Below are 14,125 nucleotides of genomic sequence, written 5' to 3' on the forward strand. Positions count from 1 at the left end.
GAAGAAGTTAACTATCAATTCTAAGAGTTAACCACTAATTACTCACTAATTCCTTAAGGGAATTAAACTAACACTAAATTAACAACTACAATTTGAGAGCATTCAATTTCAATATTCAACATACTCTAAGTCTTCAAAAATGAAAAAAAGAGTAATATTTATGCTAAGGAAATAAAGAAGACACTTCTTTAACAATTTTACCCTTAATGAGATAAGGGCCTTGTTTGGTTGTCTTCTTTTGTGAATACTAAGAAAATAACGAAGACTAATATCTCTTTTTTGTTCAGTACAAGAACAATTATAATAAGTCTTTTGAGCCTAATAATCTCTACTTTATCATTATTGGCATCAAAATCAAGAAAAGAACACAACCACAACTCGTTCTTCTCAAGCAAGGATTGGGTTCTTCGTTTTCAAAATCTAGTTAAAGATTCAACCTAGTGTACTCTTCTTCCAAGTATGTGAGATTTCACAAATGGTTATCCTGTCACCCATTGAGTCCCAAAGAAAACCCAAATTTTCAAATAATGATTTATATAAAAATTATGGTTCTTATGAATGCATAATCTTCATCATATTTCCCAGTCTTTTCATGAACAGTTTGATTACGTGATTTCATCCATAAATTCAATCCTTCTAAATAATATTTTCATGAATCCTAAGAATATAAATTTTTTTCTTGACTTAAAATCATATTGTTTTAGAATGAGTATCTCAGGTTATCTGCTTCATGATATACAATGTTTTTCAGATAAAGTGTCTACCAATTTAGTATCAAATTTTATGTTGTATGAGTTATTCAGTTATAAGTTAAATCCAGTATATGTAGTATTATTCAGTTTGTTAGCTTACATTCAGTTGGGAGAATCACTAATTAGCATTGAGCGAATTTAGGGATGAAGGTTCACCTATCAGATATGATTGAGACCTTTAGTAGCAATCCTTATATTCTAAAACTACTTATCACTGTAGGATTATAATTAAGGATCATCCGTCATACCAGGACAGACATTTTAGTATTTTATAGACAGTAACTTAGTGGTACCACATTAACTCATATCAACATTTATATCCCGATAAGGTATATTGGGCATTTGATGGGGATTATACATCAAACTCCATTTTGTAGCTCACATGGTTATATGTAGGTTTATAGTATGTCCCATAGTTCACTCTTAGATGTTTCATGCCCTTGTCAGTTATTTCAGTAGCATGTTTTACCACTTGGTCATTGCATTATCTCATGTTATTCAGTACAACATTCCAAATTCAACATATCTATTTATTATGTTTATCATCCATATCCTACATGCTTAGTACCTTCAAAGTACTGATAGCATACTCTCGTGCTATATTGTTTGATAATATAGATTCAAATGTTCAGCACTCAGACTGTGGTTAGTATGACTTCAGATCAGCTTAGTAGCATTATTGATGAGTCATCATCTATAGAGGACAACCTTTATATTCCATTCAATTGTATTATTTTAGTTTTCAGGCAGTTAGAGTTAGCTAGGGTCTTGTGCTAACAATTCATCTTAACAGAGGCTTTCAAATGGTCACATTAGCTTCAACTTATGTTTATTCCGATACTTGATGTTTTGAGTTTATTAAACCCATTTCAGATTTAGCTTCCAGATCCGTATTTCAGTTCTATGTATGTATTTCTTAGTGTCATGCCAGTCCATGTGTTAGTTTGGGATTACTTATAACTCTAAGCACCGTATTACGACTAGGGGTAGTCTCGGGTCATAACAAATGGCCTCCCGACAGCTCCATCCAGGTGGAGCATGTTAGGACGCGCTTCTATTAGCCGTTTATGAATGTTAGAGAAGATGAGAGAATATAATTTTTAATTAATCTTTTCTAGCCACAATAGTTTGTCGCCAGAACGTGTTTTACTAGTTGGCTTTGTGCAAAACACCTATCCGATGTGTGAGTGAAGTTTCGTTCTCATAAAGGTATTCGTCATTCATCGAAACATAAAATATACAAGGATGGTAGTCTAAGCATAGACGTCTCAGCCTAGAGATCATTTTTATGTAATGTAGTTTGACTTATTACGAAGTTTAAAAAATATGAAAAGATTTTTGCTATGTTTTCAAAACTAAATTTACAAGAGTGTACATTTGTAGACTTGTTGTCAAATAAATGATACCCAACATTGATAAAATAATATTGATAGTGTCGTTAAATATTTTTCAAATAAGAAAATGTTTCGTTTTTGTAAATTTGACCAAAAAGAATAACAAAGAATACTATCCATAAAACTTTGTTGAAGATCACTCCTACTATTATATGTTGGGAATTATCGAAGCAATGGTGTGTGTGCAAATATGGAGGTCAAGATATTTCCTGCACAACAGGATGAGTTATTAGGTTTTTTGGAATATCAAATTTGTTTTGGCAAAAACAGCTGGAAATTTGCAAGACTTCAATCACTGGCGAACCTTTTGTTACATAGTGGAGAAACTTAGACCATATCAGAGATGGAAGCAAGTCATATGGAGTTCTCCACCAGTTAGCTCTATAAAAATTAATGCAGATAGTAGCTATTTGCATGAAACTAGAAAGGCTGGCATTGGGAGAACTGTAAAAGATAGTCAGGGACTAGGGAGACTTGATCGTGGCTTTCTCCATTTCTGTCAACTGTAATAATAGTAACATGGCTGAGTCTTTGGTAGCTTAGTTTGGTGTAAAATGGTGCTACCAATATGGGTACGCTGATTCTTGAGCTTGATTCAATGATCATAGCCAAGATGCTAATCAACAACTCGGGCACAAATCTGAAGCTAAAATAAGTTATTAATACTATTAACATCATCAAGAACAGAGTTAGAATTCATGTGAGCCCTTGTTTTAGAGAAGGGAACCAACTTGCGGACGATCTTGCCAAGATGACTTCTTTCTCTGCCCAAAGCCTACTCACTCAGGACTTCGCTCATCTTCCTAGACATGTTAGAGGCTTTTTCTTTTGGATAAATTGAAATTACCTAGCCTTAGGATCAAATATGACAATGCCAATTTCTTTGTAAGCTAGTGTGTTTGCTTTTTTTGCTTAACCAGAAGGCACTGTATTCTCTTGTAAGCCTTCTAGTGATTCTTGGGTGATTGCTTCAATCTTGGCTTTTGTGTTGTATTGAGGTCAGATCGAGCCCCCCTCTGCTCCTTGTTGTTTTGTTAATACAACATGATCCAGATATAATTTGGGTAATTTATTTTTAAAAATGTCATATAAATTGGAATAGGAGAGTAATATATTTATGCATGTAATTAGTATATATGTGCACCTTATATATATAAGGTTAAAGAGTTATAGAGATACATATACAAGAAGCGCTTTTATTACATTGAGAATACAACACATACGTACATAACCATGCATGGTTTTGCTACAAAATTATACTAAGAGCAAAACAAGGACTTACATGCGTAGGTGGGTAGCGTAATTAACTAATTTCTACATAAAAGCAGCACCAACTAGTAAGCCATGGGCATTTGGCGTCTCTTAGAATAATTAGCGAGATGTATTCTATCATGCAACTGAGCTGCCTCGTAGCTATTTAAAGCCACCACCGGTGGTGTTGGAGCAGTGATCATAGCTTCTCTTCCAGTCGGGGGAATTATCCGGTAAACAAGAGATTCCGGTAAAACGTAGCGATAGTTGCAGCTCTGGTGTGCCTCCACGGTGGTGAGAGGTCTATTAATCCTATTTTTATCAAAGTATTCATCAATTAGAGCAAAACTTTCCGAACCTATTTTATCAAGATCTCTCTGTGGTGCCATTTTGATTATTTTTTTTGTAGGGGTGTGATTGGAAAGAGAAGAAGTGTAGGGTAGTAATGTTTATGAAGAAACTATTTGGTGCAAAAGCCGATGGGGGTAATGTCCTTTTTATACAAGGCTGGTCAAGTTTCTTGCGAGATTCTTTTTCTTATAAATTGCATTTGGTCCTTCAATTTTAGGATAAAGCGCATTATTTCCTTTTTCTTTAGCTGAATAATTGAAGAACACGCTTTCTCAAACCAAATTGAAATGGGAAAGGAATTTACTTATTAAGAAATGGGAATAGAAGCATTGACGGTCCTGTTCTTCTTTTGGTGGAAGCATCTAAGGAATTTCAGTATATATATATATATTCCCTCCGTTTCAAAAAGACTGACCTCCTTTCATTTTTAGTCAGTTTAAAAAAGAATGACCTCTTTCTCTTTTTGGCAACATTTTAATTTCAGCTTTCCACGTGACATATTTAAGGCCACAAGATTAAAGGGCAATTTTGTACATTTGACATAACTTTAATTTAGGACCATAAGATTCAAAAGCTTTCTTTATTTTCTTAAATTTTATGCTAAGTCAAACTAGACCATTTTTTGTGAAACGGAGGGAGTATATGATTTTTTTTCACCAAACAAAGATACACATTTCTCCATATTGAGTTATTTTTAAAGTATTCAGTAAATAAATTGTTTTTTAATAATATAGATCAATATAAAGAAACTAATAAGAGGGATAAAATTATCAAATCGTAATTAATTTATATTTATTTTAAATAGATTTAAAAAACTAACAGAAAAATTAAAATAAAGAAGATAAACGTAATATCGTAAACCACATGACATCAAAGAGAGGTGTTTGAAATTATTCCATAGATAAACCATTTTGGGTACGTGGCCCTTTTAAGACCACTTCAATCATCATTAATGAAAATATATGCTGTGGAAAAATCTTTTGGTTCAAAGAAATTGGAGGATATCTTTGGAAAAATCCACCATGAATATTCTTCTCTTACTTAATTATATGGAATTCCAAGATAACTTACTTATCTCTTATCCATTATAAATTGTCTTGGGTGTGGGTGGATATACCCATATGTAGAAGCAGGGTTGTCCACCATTTGGTGAAAAATTAAATCAAATTGATTAAATAAAATGACATTTTGTATGATTTAATTCGATTTTTAAATTTTAAAATAGATAACATTTAATTTGATTTGATTTTAATTCTATTAAGAAATAATGAAATTGAATTGATAAATTATACATCTAATTTTTTTTTTTTATATATATAAATCTTTTAATCATTAATTTTCTTTTAGTCTACTTATTTTACACCTATGGTAAAACCCATATTTCTTAAAAATATATGCCAAAGATAAAACACTGTATTGTTTTCTAATCTTCAATTCTCTTGGTGGTTACCTTGTTTCCATGGTTTTATGCTCGTATTGTTACATGTTGAACAAATTGGTGCTTTTAATTGATCTGTTACTTGAGGATATATCTTAGATGGTCTATGTCTTGATTAGATTTGGGTTGCATAGCTTTAAACAATAGTTGTATGACTTGCTGTGAACTTTATAGTGGTTTGTTGGTTAATACTAATTTTGAAGTAGTTAATAGTTATCTCATGTTTTTATTGCTTTACTATCATCAATTATCATTAGCTAAGCATAAATCGAATCTAAGAACAAAATCATCGATTTTTATTTTATTTAGTTTTAGAAATTTAAGAATCGATTTGATTATAATTAAAATTATATCCAACCCACTAGTGGTGTTCAGAGGAGGGGGTAAGCTAAGATTAGTACTAATACATACAATTTGGGTAAAAGTTGGCTTTATAAGCCTAACAAAAAGAGTTCACCTAATTTGTCTCCCTAAAATTGTGGTGAATGGGGGTTCTTGAGTCGTCGGAGTAGATCTCTATAGTCATATTAAATATTCTCATAATTAAGAGGGGTGATCTACCATAATGAAAGTAATAATATTTTTGCAATCGATGTCGATCTGCAGAGGTACCAATCCTCTTGCTATAGCTAGTTGTAGACCATACAGAAGTGCTTTAACTCAATTTTCATATTATTAGCTATATGAAGATTCCCCCATGTATCCCACTACTCACTCTCCCTTTATAACTTTAATTACTCCTTCCGTCCTACCATGGCCGGGGTTGCCTGACGAGGAACCATCGTAATGAAGTTGGAGCTGTGACTTAGATAAAATAGATTAGTTGATCATTAGTGCTAACATTAGTTAGTTAACACTAGAAGATTCCTAACAAAGTTAGTTAGTTTGTTAGTTAGTTAATGCTTTACAACTGTCAATAAAATAGGACTAGATGTGTATATAAGGGAGAACTTTAGTGTATTCTCCAAGTAATTCAATTCACTATGTACTGATTTCTCTTCAATGAAGATGCTTCTTTTTGTTCTCTAGTCTCTCTTCATAATACATTGTTATCTACATTTGCTATTTTGTATCATGGTATCAGAGCATTGCGGCCATTAATATGGTCTAGATTAAGTACGTAAACAGGAGAAGAGTTGGATCATGAATTGTGTTTCAAAGGAATTGTTAAGTGGGATCGTGTATTCATCTGATGCTTGTGCAGTATGGAATGATCTTAAAGAGAGATTCGACAAGGCAGATTGTTCAAGGATCTTTCAACTACATAGAGAAATTGTGACTCTATCTCAAGGAACAAGCAACATTTCTGAGTATTTCACAAAATTATGACTACGTTAGGCAGAGTTCGATTGCTTAGCTCCATTTCCCAATTGTAATTGTGAAGGTGCGCGAGGTTTTGTAGAATTCATGAGCAGACAAAAGTTGCTGCAATTTCTTATGGGACTGAATGAAACGTATGAACAGGCTAGAGGTCAAATTTTGATGCTTATCCCAATTCCTTTTGTAAATCAGGCATACTCGATTATGATTGAAAGAGAGAGCCAAAGGAATATGGCTACTGTTACGCGGTCAACTATGAATATGGATATTGCTGCTTTTACAACTGGAAAGAACACACAGCATCCCAAGTTTAAGAAGAATTGGAATGTCCAATGTGATTACTGCAAAAATATGGGTCATGCCAAAGTCGATTGTTATAGACTCATTGGTTACCCACAAGATTTCAAGTTTAAGAAGAAATTTGGAAATCAGAATGAGCATAATGTACGGGGAGGAGATCAGAGGACACAGACTCAGGCTCATTTTGTGAAGAATGATACTGGAAGGATGTACAATGATGAAGGAGGACCTAGTCGAGCTACTTACAATGAATCCCACAGAGATTTACCCAATAATAATTAGAATAGAATAATGTCTGATAGTCACATAGGGGGAGGTCCTTCTGGTACACACTCATGAGATTGGTACAGAGGACCCGGTCCTTCTAACTATGCTCAAAATCAGTACAATCAGATACAACATCACATGGATAATCCAAAGCATCATGCTCAACTTCAGAGGTTAACTGGCAAGGAGAATATGGGAGAATCTTCAACCAACATGAGCAATTTCACAGAATCATCTAACATGGGAGGTAATGCCTTTGCTTCACATGCAGGTAATATATCTCATCCTCTTATAGATGTATCTAAAGAGACTTGGATCATAGACACAGGAGCCTCTAATCACATGATCTCTAGTAAGAATATGTTGATAAATGAAGTGAAGATTCCTGTTACTGATAGTAATAGACAAGTTCACTTACCCAATGGTGGTTCAGTAGATGTTTCAAAAATTGGTACTTGTGAAGTTATTGATGGACAAACAGTGAGCAATGTTCTCTACATTCCAGATTTTAGATTTAATCTAATGTCTGTTTCCAGCCTAACTAAGGAGTTACAATGTTCAGTCACCTTCTTCCCTAACTTTTGCATATTCCAGGACCTCTCAAGTGGGAAGGTGTTGGAGATTGGTGAAGAACATGAAGGACTCTATCTGATGCAACATAAAGAACCAGTACACACTAACAACCAACCCCTTAGAGGGATGATAGCAATTAAGAATAAAGTTGACATTTTGTTATGGCACAGGAGATTGGGTCATGCATCCATTGGAGCTATGAAACAACTGTTTACTCTTGATCACAATGAATGTAAACATGCTCTAGATAGTTGTGAAATTTTTTCTCTTGCTAAACAAACTAGAATGCCTTTTCCTATTAGTGATTCTAGAGCAACTTGTGTTTTTGATTTACTGCATTTAGATGGTTGGGGACCATTTCATGTACTTACTTTCGATGGGAATAAATTATTTCTCACAATTGTGGATGATCATTCTCGAATGACTTGGGTCTACTTATTGAAGTTGAAAAGTGATGTTGTCATAGTCCTGAGATCTTTCATCCAGTTAGTACTAACTCAATTTGGTAAAACTATAAAGATAGTGAGGTCAAACAATGGAACAGAATTTGTAAATTCAGAATGTTATTCCTTGTTTCAATCCTATGGGATCATACACCAAAAATCTTGTGTTTATACTCCACAACAAAATGGGGTGGTGGAGAGAAAGCACCGATATATTCTGGAGTTAGCTAGAGCAATTAGATTTCAAGGTTCCATTCCATTGAAATTTTGGGGACACTGTGTATTGGGTGTTGTTTATATGACGAATAGATTGCCATCTGTATTCTTATCAGGGAAGACCCCTTTTGAAGTGTTTCATGGCTGCAAAGGGTCCTTAGATCATTTCAATACTTTAGGTTGTTTGTGCTATGCAAAAATCTTGCCACCAGGGGATAAATTTGCACCAAGAGCAATGTCTGTTGTTCATATGGGATACTCTGTGGTCTCTAAGGGCTATGTTTTGTACAACTTGGACACTCATAGTTTCTTTATTTCTAGAGATGTGAGTTTTAAGGAAGAGATTTTTCCTTTTAAAGATCATGTCCCCTCTCATCCTGTATTTATAGATTCTTCAACAGCTGATGCAACTGATGATTTTCAGCCAGTCATACCACCAGACCCTACAGGTATAGAAGTTGTTATTCAAATAGCTGAGGTCACCAGACAATCTACTCGACCAAGGAAGCAGCCCTCCTGGATGACTGATTTGTCAGTAATACAGTTATTGAATCTACTATTTATCCTCTCTCACAATCCTTGAGCTATGCTCATTTGTCCTCACAATATCAATCATACATCTATGCATTCTCTTGCATTCTTGAGCCTACATCCTATCAGGAAGCATGTCGTACTCCCCATTAGATCTCAGCAATATAGGACGAACTATAGGCTCTGGAAGCTGATCATACCTGGGAGTTAGTTCTTTTGCCCCCTGGTAAAGTTCCCATTGGATGCAAATGGGTATATATGGTGAAATTCAAGGCAAATGGAGATTTGGAAAGGTACAAGGCTAGATTGGTTGTCAAGGGGTACAATCAAAGAGCTGGTTTGGATTATCAGGACACTTTCTCACCAGTTGTGAATATTGTTACAGTGAGAAGTGTCTTGTCTATTGTTGTTGCTTCAGGCTGGCACATTCACCAGTTGGATGTATACAATGCTTTTTTGCAGGGTGATTTACATGATGAGGTTTACATGTTTCTTCCTGAGGGCTTTTCTAGCTAGGGGAGAACTCAGGATTGGTTTGTAGGCTAGTAAAGTCCTTGTATGGCCTTAAACAAGCTAGCAGACAGTGGAATGTCAAACTCACTGATGCATTGATAGTTTCTGGTTTTGTGCAGAGTGGTTTGGATCACTCATTATTCATCAAAAGACTTCATGGACATATTGTAGTAGTGTTGGTATATGTGGATGACATGTTGGTAGCTGGTAGTGACCTAAGGTTGATTGAGCGAACTAAGGAAGAACTACATGCTAAATTCAAAATCAAAGACCTTGGAACTTTTGAGGTATTTTTTTGGGGATAGAATTCAGTAGATCATCCAAAGGGATACTAATGAACCAAAGAAAATATGCCCTTGAAATGATAGAAGAATTGGGGTTGACTGGTGCCAAGCCATCATGGACACCTTTAGATATCAACTTGAAATTAACAATAGTTGAGGTAGACAAAGCATCAGGAGTAACAAATGATCCTTTCTTAACAGATATATGATCATATCAAAGACTAATTAGAAGACTATTATATTTGACATTGACAAGGCCAGACATTGGGTTTGCAGTACAAACATTGAGTCAATTTTTACAAGGGCCAAAGAAGTCACATATGGAAGCAGTTATCAAGGTTGTTAGATATGTAAAAAGAGAGCCTGCAAGGGGTATTCTGTTCAGCAGTGAAAGGGAGAACAAATTAGTAGCATATTGTGATGCAGATTGGGCATCATGTCCCAACACAAGGAGATCTGTAACAGGGTCTTGATCAAGTATGGAAGTTCACTAATATCATGGAGGTCAAAGAAACAGACAACTATTTCAAGGAGCTCAGCAGAATCAGAGTACAGAAGTATGGCATCTACAGTTTCAGAATTAGTATGGATCATTGCATTGTTTAAAGAACTTGGAGAGGAACTGGAAATGCCAGTGGATCTTTTCTAAGACAGCAAAGCAGCTTTGCAAATAGCAGCAACTCCAGTATATCATGAGAGGACAAAACATATAGAGATTGATTGTCATTTAATTCGAGAAAAGAAACAAAAGGGGCTGATCAGACCATTATAATTGACAACACATTAACAATAGACAGATATAATGACAAAAGGGCTAATCAGGTCACAACATGAATACTTAGTATCCAAGCTAGGCCTTTTGAATGTAATCATACCAGGCAGCTTGAGGGGGAGTAATGAAGTTGGAGCTGTGACTTAGATAAAATAGATTAGTTGATCATTAGTGCTAACATTAGTTAGTTAACACTAGAAGATTCCTAACAGAGTTAGTTAGTTTGTTAGTTAGTTAATGCTTTACAGCTGTCAATAGAATAGGAATAAATGTGTATATAAGGGAGAACTTTAGTGTATTCTCCAAGTAATTCAATTCACTATGTACTGATTTCTCTTCAATGAAGATGCTTCTTTCTGTTCTCTAGTCTCTCTTCATAATACATTGTTATCTGCATTTGCTATTTTGTATAACATCGCTATTGAGTTTGTAGCCGTGTTGGGATGGTGTCCATTTAAAGTAAGTGACCTTATTATTAAGTTATTTTGTTCATAGAGTTAATTCATAAGAGCAAGGAATTGAACAGATTGGTCAAGAGCCTTTCTAGAACGAATATTTCTCCCAATGTTTTTATGGTAATTTTCATTTCTTTCCAGCCATACATTTCACAAATAGAACGGAAAAAACATCTTGCCAATTTAAGGAGTGTTTGATGGGTATGTTTAGTCTTTTTACTAGAGTTAACCAGTCAGTTTCTTAATCATTGATGAATTGATTTATAGTATATATTACCCCTAGTTCCTTCCATAGTTTCATTACATTATAGAATTCAATGAACATATGATTAATTATTTGTAACACCTCTGATTCGAGAAGATGGAAAAATACAGCTTTCCAGGATCTAGTGTCAAAACCAACGGAAGCCACCGACGGACCGTGTGTCAGACCACGGACCTTAGGTGGGGTCCCGTTGTTGGATTCCAAACTTAGAAAACTCTTATCCCACCCACGGCCGACCAGTAAGGTTCATGGTTTGACCTTGCGGACCGTAGGTGAGGGTAATCAGCTATTTAGAGGGAAAATGTCTTTTGGGTCAACTTCAAACGGTCATATCTTTTAGGAAAAAAGGAATTATATGGCTTATGATCTATCAAATTAAAGATAATTGAATCTTCTTTCCAACGCCACCAAGTTTGCTAAAATCCAAGCTCGGAGTAAAATGTTATGCTCATTTTTGTGAACCCTTGTCAGGTAGGCCACAACCCACAACCCAGTCGACGGGCAATGGTTCAAATGACGGCCCGTCAGTTCCCTCATGAGTGGCACTTTATCAGCTTTAAGTCAGGGTCGTTTTTGTCCTTTCTCTATGTGTTGGGGCACTTAAACTACGTCGTTTGATGCCTAAACTACATCGTTTTACTCAATCTAAGCCTAATAATCTACTCAGGCATACCCAGAACCCTCATTCTCCCAAAATCAACCAAGTCAGAATGAAAAGAAGAGGGAAAGGCACCAGTTTCTTTCAAGAACAAGCAGCAGTATTCTTCAAAGTTCAGCCCCAAAATCCAAAGAATTTCTCCGTAGATTTCATCACCAGGTATGTGGGATTTCACTAGTTAGTTTCTTTCACCCATTAGGTCCCTAGAATTCAGTTAGTTCTTTAGATACTCATAAATTGTTCAAACCTAGGGTATCTAGATTTTCAAAATTTATTGTGATTTTGGTTCCTTTGATCTAAATAACTTGTTTCTTGACAATTTAGCATAATTCCTTGCATAGAACTTAGAACCCTAGCGTGTGTAAATTTATCCTAGTTCATGAATTATACTTGCTAGTCCAGTCAGATAGAAATTCATGCTTCAGATTTCGAATGCCATATTCACAGTATATAAATGTTGCATTCTCACTTAGCATGTCAGTTTTCGGCTATTCATATTTAGTGCATTTTAGCTTCACAAATATTAAGATAGGAGTAGACTTAGTACCGAGTTGGACTAGGGTTCAGCGTACCCTCAAAGTCCCAAAATTACGTGCCCGCGTAGGTTTATAAGTCTCATCTGTTGGGCATCAGTTTTAGTGATCACACCACAGTTATGCCTCTATACCCCTAGCAAGGTATATTGGATCCTCTCGATGGGGCGTATACATCAGACTCCACGTTTAGCTCACGTGGTTTATGTTGGTTAATAGTAGCTCCCACAGTCAGACTTTTAGTGCATTGACCAGATTTTCAATAGTTACTTCAGTATACAATTCAACATGTTCTTTTCATAATTAGTACTTGATCATTGCATCCCATTTATCTGTTAGTTATACTTCATTACATATCTATATCCTTGTTCAGATTATATCATTGATCAGTTATGCATTGTTCAGCTCATTACTGTGTTCAGCTTAGCATATTTATATCATGCATGTTCAGTACTTTCCAAGTACTGATGCATACTTTGTGCTACATTGTTTCATGATATAGGTTCAAGCGTTAAGCATCCAGATCACGCTTAGTTTGAGTGGTGAGTCCTCATACTTCAAGGATAATAGACATGCTTTCTATTTCAGTCTTTAATTTTAATTTTCAGTTTTCTTAGAGTTAGCTAAGGGCATGTTTCAGAAACTCAACTCAGTTAGAGGCTTTTCAGACATAGTAGTAGATTCAACTTGAGTTGTTAAGTGGTTGTTTCAGTTATCACTAAGCTCTTAGTATATTTTATAAATTCAGACTAGTTGGGTTTTTCCCCATTTTAGATATCCACTATTTTTAGCTTCTGCATAGTATATGTTTCCTTAGGTATTCTCAGTATGTTTGATATATGCCAGACTCAGGGTTAGCCTGGGGTCACTCATGATCCTAGGTCTCGTGTTACGTCTAGGGGCTAGCCTTGGGGCATGACAAACTTGGTATCAAAGTATGAGGTTCAAGAGTCCTAGGGTGTCTGAAAGTCGCACTAAGTAGAGCCTCTTTCATGAGTGTGAAGCATGCCACATCTATGAGAGGGAGGCTACTAAGTGTTCTAAGAAACTTCCCTTCTTTCTTTTCCAACTCGCGCTATAGAGTATGAACTCTATTTAATCTTCTTCTAACTCCCGCTCTTCGCATTTCAAAAAATACCTCCAAGAAGAGCTAACGCCAAGAATTAGCCAGCAACTCCATCAAACCCATTAAATAGGACAGTCACGCATGACAAGTTCAGGACTGCTTTCCAAGTGCTTGATTAGGCCATGACCACCCAGGTCAATCAGCAAGTTGTGGCCCCAGCTCCGTCAGAGACTTACACTACTGCAGTAAGAATTCGAGACTTTGCTCGGATGAACCCTCAAGAGTTTCATAGGTCTAAGTTAGAAGAGGATCCACAAGAGTTTCTCAACGACATCCATAAGGTAACTGATATTATAGGTGTCACTCTAGTCGAGAGTGCAGATTTAGCCGCTTATCAGTTGAAGGGAGTGGCCTATACTTGGTACCAACAGTGGGAGGATTACAAATCTTTTATCCAGATGTTTATGAGTTATTAGATCCAGGGCAACACTTTATTTTGTATCTCCCTATATAGCGTTAAACTTCGGTGTTTATTAATAACGATTCAAAGACATTTCGTCTAATTCTAAGCTTCAACGATAGTTAAATCAATGTAAAACCCAACTAAATGAGTTGGAGCGGTACGTGTTTCAAATTCAATTCAGAAATATGAATATGGTCAAATCAGTTATAAGAATATAAATTATCGAATAAAGACATCATTCAAATCAAGGGGTGACACGAATGTCAAATGGGGGTTTTAG

Source organism: Solanum tuberosum, unplaced genomic scaffold (genome assembly GCF_000226075.1).
Source record: "Solanum tuberosum cultivar DM 1-3 516 R44 unplaced genomic scaffold, SolTub_3.0 scf00583, whole genome shotgun sequence".
NCBI lineage: Eukaryota > Viridiplantae > Streptophyta > Magnoliopsida > Solanales > Solanaceae > Solanum > Solanum tuberosum.